Source organism: Balaenoptera musculus, chromosome 10 (assembly GCF_009873245.2).
Source record: "Balaenoptera musculus isolate JJ_BM4_2016_0621 chromosome 10, mBalMus1.pri.v3, whole genome shotgun sequence".
Taxonomy (NCBI): domain Eukaryota; kingdom Metazoa; phylum Chordata; class Mammalia; order Artiodactyla; family Balaenopteridae; genus Balaenoptera; species Balaenoptera musculus.
In genome coordinates this window covers 15,389,984-15,400,182 of record NC_045794.1, presented here as the reverse complement: position 1 = coordinate 15,400,182, position 10,199 = coordinate 15,389,984, and positions in this window count along the sequence as shown.

Sequence of the window (10,199 nt, the reverse complement as noted above, 5' to 3'; positions counted from 1 at the left end):
TATAAACTAAAGTGTTCACTTATTTTTTAAATAGATAAATCTAGGGTATTTAGATTCTACTGGGTACTTTCTAAAACCTGATACAAGAAAAGAGAAAAAACTTGATATGAATATTTTATTTCAAGATGTCAATATTTATAATATGTCTGAAATTATATGCAATTTAAACTTTTTATGAAAAATCTTAAGGGTAACTTGTAAATGTACAAGTGGATATACAGTTTCCCAAAATTATTTTGAGCATTTAAGGATTTGTCAGCTGAAGACCTCTGCTCATCAAGGGACCATGCTCTCTCTCTCTTTTTTTTTTAAATGAATTGGAGTATAGTTGATTTACAATGTTGTGTTAGTTTCTGCTGTACAGCAAAGTGAATCAATACACCACTCTTCTTTAGATTCTATTCCTGTATAGGTCATTACAGAGTATTGAGTAGAGTTCCCTGTGCTATACAGTAGGTCCTTGTAAGTTTTCTATTTTATATATAGTAGTGCATATATGTCAATCCCAATCTCCCAATTTATCCCTACCCTGCTTTCCCCCTTGGTAACCATAAGTTTGTTTTCTACATCTCTGACTCTGTTTGTAAATAGGTTCATTTGCACCATTTTTTTAGATTCCACATATAAGTGATGTCATATGATATTTGTCTGACTTACTTCACTCAGTATGACAATCTCTGGGTCCATCCATGTTGCTGCAAATGGCATTATTTTGTTCTTTTTTTATGGCTGAGTAATATTCCAATGTATATATGTACCACATCTTCTTTATCCATTCCTCTGTCAATGGACATTTAGGTTGCTTCCATGTCCTGGCTATTGTCAATAGTGCTGCAATGAACATTGGGGTTCAGGGACCATGCTCTCTTGATGACAACTTTAAAGTCTGTCTTTTTGTCCATTGTAGGAACTAGTCTCCCTATCTAGTGGCCAAGCCTCTTTACCTCCAAGAGGGAACTGTACAAAGGCCTCGGGAATTTCCCTGCCTCAAGCATCGAATGCTTGGTTTAACATGCGAGGTGATTCAATCTAAACGGCACCGCCCCCCGCTCCCCGCCCCGCCTCACTGCAATCCACTCTGGTCCCAAACGCAACTCTCCATTCCTTCCACATCAGACTTCCCATAATCTCTTTGACAACATCATGTTCTTTCATACTTTGGTGCCTTTGTATAGTATGTTTCTTGTGCCTGTGGTCATCTCACCGTTCGAGGCAAAAAACCCAGAGCAAGTAATGAGATTGAATTTATCCAGTATATTGCAATAGAGGGAGCACCCCAGATCTGATGATCAGAGTGCCTCAGCAGGGTGGTTTTGTAGATCATATAAGGAAGAATTGACACGTTGCAGGTGGAATGATTTTACAGTTTTTGTCCTCAGAGGGAGACTCAGTCAGTTAGATGAACAGGAAATGTTTATTTCCTTGTCAAGCTAGTTTTGTGGGCACAAACAGTTCAGCTAATCATTTATGAGACAAAGAATGAGAATTCTGAGGGTTGGTATCTGGCCTTATATGTAAACAAGGGAGTCAACTGAGAGTCTCATGGGAGTCTGGAGAAAGAAGAGGGTGATCTAAGTCGTGTGGGGAGGTGGTTCTTCGCAGGAAGCCCTTCCTTGGAACACAATAGGGTCGGGGTTTTTGGAAAACAAAAGGTTAGGAGGATTAACCGTCTCTATTTTCTAGGACCATAGAGTTTAGGGAAAATCAACACTGTCACCACCTCTCCTAATAAACTCTTGTTAAACCACTCAGTCTCAGTTAGTTCTTCCTTTGTCAAGCTGTCAGAGTCAGGTTCCCAGGAAGCAAACTCTGAGACAGAGATTTGCTTGCAGGATGTTTGCTGCGGAGTCCTCTTGAAATCAACACCTGTGGGGAACAGGCAAGGAAAGCAGTTATGGTTGGAGCAAGTTCAGCAAACCAAACCGGGCTCACAGCCTGTTTGTATATGACCCTGAATTAAGTAAGAATGGTTCTTATATTTCTAAAGGGTTAAAAAAAAAAAAAGAGTACCGGATAGAGGTCGACCTTCTGTGGCCTGCAAAGCCTAAAACATCTATGATCCAGCCTTTTCAGAAAAAGTTTGCTTACTGCTGGGTTAGGAAGGGTGAGTGAACTGCGGATGCCGTCATAACAAAGGCCCTACCTAGCCAATCTTACAGGGCGCTCAGAAGCTGGATAACTGCAGAGTTGTCCTGACTTAGTGCGAGGCGGTGGGGTCTCCCAGCACCAATCAGCCCTGGGCAACGAGCATCCTGGTCAGGGCGATGACAACATCCACTATGCAAGTGTTCCCGAACTTCTTCCCAGAGGGCTTATGACTACTTATTATGTAATCAGTTCTTTACACGCCAACATCTCTTACTCAGCTGGGACTTACTCAGGAGCAGGAATAGTGTCCTATTTCCTTGTGAGCTTCTAGTGTCTAACGCAGGGTTTGGCACAAAGAATGGGCTCAATAAATACGAACAGAATGAAGAAATAGTCTTGCTTTTCATAAGACTGAAAAATAGAAAATATGCTGTCCAGGAGTTCATACAATAAGTCATTGGAAGGGCCCTTTAAAAGTGATATTTCTTTAAGGAACCTCCATACTGTTCTCCGTAGTGGCTGTATCAATTTACATTCCCACCAACAGCGTAGGAGGGTTCCCTTTTCACCACACCCTTTCCAGCCAGCATTAATTGTTTCAATAGAACTACCATATGACCCAGCAATCCCACTACTGGGCATATACCCTGAGAAAACCATAATTCAAAAAGAGTCATGTACCACAGTGTTCTGTGCAGCTCTATTTACAATAGCCAGGACATGGGAGCAACCTAAGTGTCCATTAATAGATGAATGGATAAAGAAGATGTGGCACATACATACAATGGAGTATTACTCAGCCATAAAAAGAAATGAAATTGAGTTATTTGTAGTGAGGTGGATGGACCTAGAGTCTGTCATACAGAGTGAAGTAAGTCAGAAAGAGAAAAACAAATACCGTATGCTAACGCATATATATGGAATCTAAAAAAAAAAAAAAAATGGTACTGATGAACCTAGTTGCAGAGCAGGAATAAAGAGGTAGACATAGAGAATGGACCTGAGGACATGGGGTGGGAGGGGGAAGCTGGGGCAAAGTGAGAGAGTAGCATCGACATATATACACTACCGAATGTAAAATAGTTGGCTGGTGGGAAGCAGCAGCATAGCACAGGGAGATCGGCTTGGTGCTTTGTGACTACCTAGAGGGGTGGGATAGGGAGGATGGGAGGGAGGCTGAAGAGGGAGGGGATATGGGGACACGTGTATGCATATGGCTGATTCGTTTTGCTGTGCAACAGAAACTAACACAGTACTGTGAAGAATTATACTCCAATAAAGATCTATTAAAAAAAAAAAGTACTATTTCTTGAAAGCCAGACCTTAGTTTATGTTCATGAAGTGGATATGCATGGATTCATGACACTTGAATGCAAGAAAAGTAGAATGTCCAACTTCAATCTCATAGTTGGGTTTGGGAGTAATTCCTCCTTTGCTTACAGAAGCAGCCCTCTCAGTGTTCCTGATGTTTCCTGCTTGTGGCAGAAATAGTGTGATATCTCTGCCAGACTTCCGTTAGCCTCACTTGTCCCTACCTTCTAAACACAAAATTCACCATCTCCTGTCACTTGGGAATAAGCCAACTGAATTCGCTTCCACTGGATCCGAATCAGAAAAAAAATAAAACAAAACAAAACAACCTGTTAATTCTAGGACAAAGGATTCCAGAATTCAAAACTCTGCTTCCCACAGAGTAAAAATAAAAAAAACTCTGCTTTTTATTTTTAGGGTCTGTCGGAGCAAAGGGAGAGATACTAATTTCTCAATGACTTTCTCTGTTAAAATTATTATCTCCAAATGGTAGGAAAGCCAAGATTTCATCATTAAATAATAGTAACTATCACTCTTTATAAGGATGCTTGTTATTTGACATACAGTTATTTCTCTGTTTCTCTAGCACTGCACCATCAAGATTTTGAGCTCCTGGAGAGCAGGGACCATATTGTCTTTCAAATTCAAGAGTTCTGGGACAGGGGTGTTTTCAGGACAATGACCCATAGTCTAACATTATAGGGTATGGTTTATACTTTGTTTCACCAATGGCAGATGAATTCAGTGTGATTTAGATATTCTCATGTTCTGTAGACCTTTGGAAGGAGTTTACTGTTGGCATCAGCAGAAGCTTCTCCACGGTCACTTTTCCAAGAGAAAGCTAATAGGGTGGGAATGCAGAAGAGGGGCATAGTTTTTATTTGATGGATAGCATGCACAGATTTCTAACTCGGGATTTAGAGAGATGGCGATGACAGAGGGATTGCAAGGGAGTTTCTTGCATTCTACTGACTCCATGAGGTATTTTCTCACCATAGCCATTCCAAACACCTTTTGGCTTCAGTGCATAAGAGCCATATCTTAATAATACAATTAAAAAGTTATTGTACATATTTTGAGTTTGGCTATAGGGATGCCCATAATATTTTCCATTGCTACCGTGTTAACTGTAAAAATGCACTGTATTCCCCCGAATCATGTATCTTGGGGTAGATGTAAATTGCCTGTGTCTAATATCAAGTCTTGTGCTGTCTGTTCTCTGTGCCAGAAACTCCAGGGCATTCCAAGAATACGTGATTGCGTGGGGAGAGCATCAAAGCGTCTCCAATACCTATTTGAAAAGCGTCAACTCCTTTTCTGTTATAATGTCATTTCCCAGAAAAATATCACTAATAATTTTACAGCTAAATTCCTTCGAATGCAGCACTCTGCTTAAAGATAAATGGATTTTATCTTTGTGGTTTTGCTTTTTCTAACATATTCATTGAACTCTAATAAGTAAAAATTTTTAAATGAATAGTTCAGCCACTTCTTTCGGCTAATTTTCTTCACTGTCAGGAAGCTACATGAGGCAACAAGATAGAGGTGAATAAAATTGAGGATCAGAATGAGGGAAACTGGAGAAGCAGGTAATTTATGTACTCGACAAAGCACTTTCATTACACAGAAAATTGTTACAATTTTGTGCCAGTCACAGTAAAGCTGTGCTCTATCTTTATGATCAGACTTTTATAACCTTTTGACCTGGCAAGAAGTAACCTGACTTTCCAATTTTCTTGTTAGAACTCTACATCTCTTACAAGTCCTGGCCTCTTTTGATCTTTCCTAAACAATGGTACCCATGGCAGTCTATGGCGCCAAACTCACCTTTTCCTATCATCCCCTAGACAAAAACAGATCGACTTTCTTTTCCAACCCCAGTTCATACTTATCTTGAGGAATTCAACCTCAGACACATGAATGGCATTTCTGACTTTGTTCAGGGCACAGCCTTCCCCTGTCCTTGGCCTCAGTCTTACTACTGCAGACTTTTCACAGTTATGTGTGCTGGAGACAAAGTGTAGTGCCTTCTAATCCCTGAGGAGTGAGGGGTGGTGAGGGAAATTTGGCGGGAGGTATTTCAGTTCATCTTTGAGGGCTCTAAGTTCATGCTGCTTCTAAATAAGTACAATTCTTTTTACTTCTGTGTATTTTCTCTTTACTTTCCTCTTTTTTGCGCTTGTAGTTGTTTATTTGTGGTTTGTTTATTATTACTTTTTAATTTGTTTCCGGCACAGGAAACCATTCTAATACATTTAATGTGTGTTTAAAAAAAAATGTGTTCTTGAAAAATGTGTATTATTTGGAGCCTCTGTTTAATTTCTGCATTTGTTATGATACAAATCACATTGTATCTTACTCTCTGTTATCCAGCAGTGTGCTTTTACCATCTACCCATATTGTTCTGTGTACATTTGCTCCGTACTTTCAGCCATTCATGGTACTACTTGGTGTGCATTTACCACAGTTAACTTTTAATCCGTCAGTGGTGGACTTCTAAATTGAGATTAGCTTCCTGCTGAGACAAACAACACCACAGTGGACATCCTTGTACATGCTTCCTTCCAGACAAGTATGAGAAGTTTGGAAGGAAATGCACCTAGGAATGGAATTGCTAAGACATATGGTATGCATACATCTAATTTGACTAAATAGTGCCAGACTGCTCTTGGGAACAGCAGCTTTTGTTTAATGTCCCACCAGCAATAATGTATGAGAGTTCCTACACACACACACACACACATACACAGGCATATACACACATGTACATGCACATATGGACTTGCACACTTGTACACATACACAAATACACATCTTTACCAGAATTTACTTAAACCAACTTCCAATTTTTTGCCTTTTTTTAATAGCTGTAACATAAAACTAATGGTGGTTTTAATTTGCATTTCTTTGATCGTTGCATATGTTTTTTTTCGTATTTGTTTTGGATTTCCTGTACTGTAGAGTGCCTGTTTATATACTTTGCCCATTTTTTAATTAGGATTGCTGTCTTCTGGCTGACTTAAGCAGCTTCTTCTGTCAAACTGAGTGTATTAGCAGAAGAAGGATAAGATTTACTTCTCTTCTTTATAGCTTCCCACTCAAGACCTGTGTAATTTTACCATTCATCAACCACGTGAAGGTAATTTTTAAAGATCTGTTAAAATTATGAGCATTAGTGTTAAGTTGATTTATTAAGAAGTTGTACAGTTGTTTCTTCTTCTTCTTCTTCTTCTTTTTCTTTTTTTTTTTGATACTATCCACTTGTAGGCAACTTGGCAATATAAATAGGAATGGAGCTGTTAAGACTTTCTTTGTTAGGACAAGTTCCTTCAATCATCAGAAGGTAAAGGGAAAATAAAATTGGCATCTGATCCCACTTCTGCATAATGAACGGCTAATCATCTGCTCCACTGTGATAGGAATGGAAGTGGGTCTTTCCAAGCATCCTCTCTGAAATTAGGTGTTGCTCAAGCTCATCCTTTGGATCCAGCCCCTCATATATACTCCTTCTAATTTCTGTCTTATGGACTTAGGAATAATAGGGAAAATAGAACAAAATGTGAAAATAACCTGGACCAGGACTATAGTGTTAATTCATGCTGCATGATTTTGAAAAAGGCACTCAAATTCTCAGGACCTCATTTCAGTTTCCCAATCTATAAAGGAAGAAATAAAGCTGTATGATGGTAACAGTCTCTTAGGCAAAAACCAAAACCAAAGTCAAAAATATTATTGAACTCTTCAAACTATTTCCAAACTTATAAGGGCTTATCAGCAGAAGCCTTTAACATGAATTTTTCAAGACAAGAATGGAATCAGTTGTAAGGAAACACCCAGTGTCAGGGAGAGTTCTTTGTAGAGCATATAATGACTAACAAAAATATATTAGCACTGTAGATAAATAACCATTACCTAATAGCCTTGACATTACTCTGTAATGGATTTTTGAGCACATGTGTCATATTTTTATGTCAGAATTCTAAAGCCCATTATATATGAAGAGAAATTCTTAACTCCCTGAAGATATGTATGGACCTCTTACGTAAAGTGGTTACTTTTTAGCCTACACTAGACTTTCTGTGTTCGGTGGAATGTTAGTAAGTTTTACTTGAAAGAGGACCCCCTGAATAAACATATTTTCTCAGCGAATATTTATTCCCTACCATGTGTCAGGTATTATTTAGGTGCTAATGATGTTCTGGTAAATAATATAAACAAGGGTTGATATTCTAGTGTAGGAAATCAGAATCTTAAAAATTCAAATTGTGATGGTTACTATGAAGGAAATAAAGCTGGTGATGTGGGACAACTGGGAAGGGCCAATTCTCGAGAAGGGTTTCAGAAAGATGATATTTGAGCTGAGGCTTGAAGGATGAAGAGAAACTAATGACAAGAAGAGCTGAAGGACATGTTTTTAAGCAGAGGAAACATCAAGTACACAGTCCTTCATGTAGGAGAGGGCTTGGCAAGGAAAAGGCAGAGAAGGAAGCCTAGTGAACAAAAGAGTGATGGGCAAGGAGGAGAGTGGTGGTTGATAAGGTTTGAGAGTGCGGCTCAGGCTAGAGGTCATAAGGCCTTGTGGACCAATATATGAAGATTGGACTTTAAGAACATTAAACCCATTGGTATGCTTTAGGGATAAACAGGGAATCAATTTATGTTTTTAAAAGCTCATTTTGGCTACTTTGTTGGAATGGTTATGAGTCCAAGAGTGGAAGCAGAGATGTCAATTAGGAGGATATTGCAGTACTCCTGTGAGACAGGATGGCGCCATGGGCTACAGTAGTAGCAGCCGTGGTGGAGGGAAGTAGACAGATATTCTTTTAGAGGTCAAACTCATAGACCTTGCAGATAGGTTAGATATGGATGGTGAGGGGAAAAGGGAGGAATCAAAAATGATTCCAGAAAATACTCAACTAAATAATTTTTTTAGTGGCAGACTATCTCTGAGCGTTTAACGTACATCGAGACGCTCCAAGTGAGGCATACACAGCATATTCGAACTTCTTTGTCCATGAAATCCCAGGCACATCCTTTGTCCCTGCATTTTTAGATTGACATTCACCTCTTGATGCTTTGAAAATTAAAATATCTAGTGGAAAAGGTATCTATTTAAAAGAAAGATTAATAGAGTTTATTTTCTTCCTTCAATGTATTCATTCATTTAACCATCCATCTACATATTCAGCAAATATCTACTAAACACTCATTATGTTTCAGACTCTGTAATGGGATCACCAAAGTCAGTAAGATAGGATCCTTGAGGCTACATCTATAAAGAACTATTTTTTGAAGATTAATTTAAAACAAGGAATTGAGTGACAGGAAGATAAAAAGGAAGCAGAGTTAGTAATAGGTCCATGAAAATATTTTGCAAAAGAATTTTGGAAGAGAGTTAAATAAATTTGCAGTAACATAAGGGAGGATCTTGGGACTGCAGTCCCTTGGAAAGGAGGAAGTTGAGACACATATATGGATGGGCTAGGCCAGGTCAGATTGTTCTACAAAGTCCAGAAGGGTTTGATACGCGGTGTTCTTGGGTGAAACGAATAGTGTGACTATGGATGTTGGCAAGTAGTTAGAAGTACATCCTAGGCCAAGCTAAGTTAATGCAACTTAACTCAAAATTTCCAGTCAAATTCCCTGTGAATAGTGTGTGATGAGAGTCAATGGTGGTCCCAACAAAATGTATTGAATGGTACCATGTAACTATAAAGAGCCACTGTCATCATATCTTCTTCTATATTGTGAGGTCTTGCCATTAGAAATTATGGCACACTGCAAGAATTTCTAGAAATTCTGAAGAGATCAGTTTGACTTATGAGTTTCAGCACTAGACATGGAGAATTTAATTCCAAACAAACGTTATGGACCCTTCTTGAACTTTAGGCATGTGTTATGCTATAATAATAATTTGACAAAAGAGTCCTGATTTTCCTTTATTGTTATTTTCTAATAAATCCAGAAGAATTTGAGCTTTGTTGAAGATTGTTTATCCAAGAATGAGGTATAAAAAGAAGTACTGATGTGAACATAGGAAATACTCATTAGGAAACACTGAGATACTGTTCAGGTATCTCTACTAAAGAATATAATGTTTATGGAATTTTCCCCTTACTTCACTCTCTCATGCCATGACTCCCTCTGAACAGAGGGTTGCATTTGCATGCTGTTAGGGTCACAGATCACGTTCCCAGGGAATAAAAAAAATGGATCTGTCGAATTAGTAAATCCTATTCACACCATAAATTCTTTTTTATTCATGAGTTTGGAGCAGAACATGGTGCTTGCAAAGTGAGGGCACTTTACATATTCTAAAATAAGAATAAAAAGTGACTAGGGAGATAAGAACAGTATGATAAGCATTACATTTATGTAATAAAATTAATTCAGGAAACCTGTTGCATTTATAACCTAGAAGAGTTTGTCCTTTTTCAAGGGAGTTAAAATGGACTAAAATATATAGAAAAATTACTTGAAATCCTTCCAAACACATTTTTTTATGTAGCTCTACAAAATATATTTATTTATTTAAAATAATGACTTATCTAAGTGAACAAAAGCATATGCTGAGTAAATGCCAGATGTTCATCACACTAAAACAAAAGTCCTGCCTGGTATCAGAAATCGCCTTCAGATGAATGAACATGTATCTTCCACTTGCCCCTCCAGATCTATTCTCTTCCCTTCACCCCCCTACTATTGGCCTTGGGAGGCAGATGTGCATAGACTATTAACGGACTCCCTTGCCCTCTCATTTTTGATTGGGTTTGCCAATGGAGAGCTCTGACAGAAGCCAG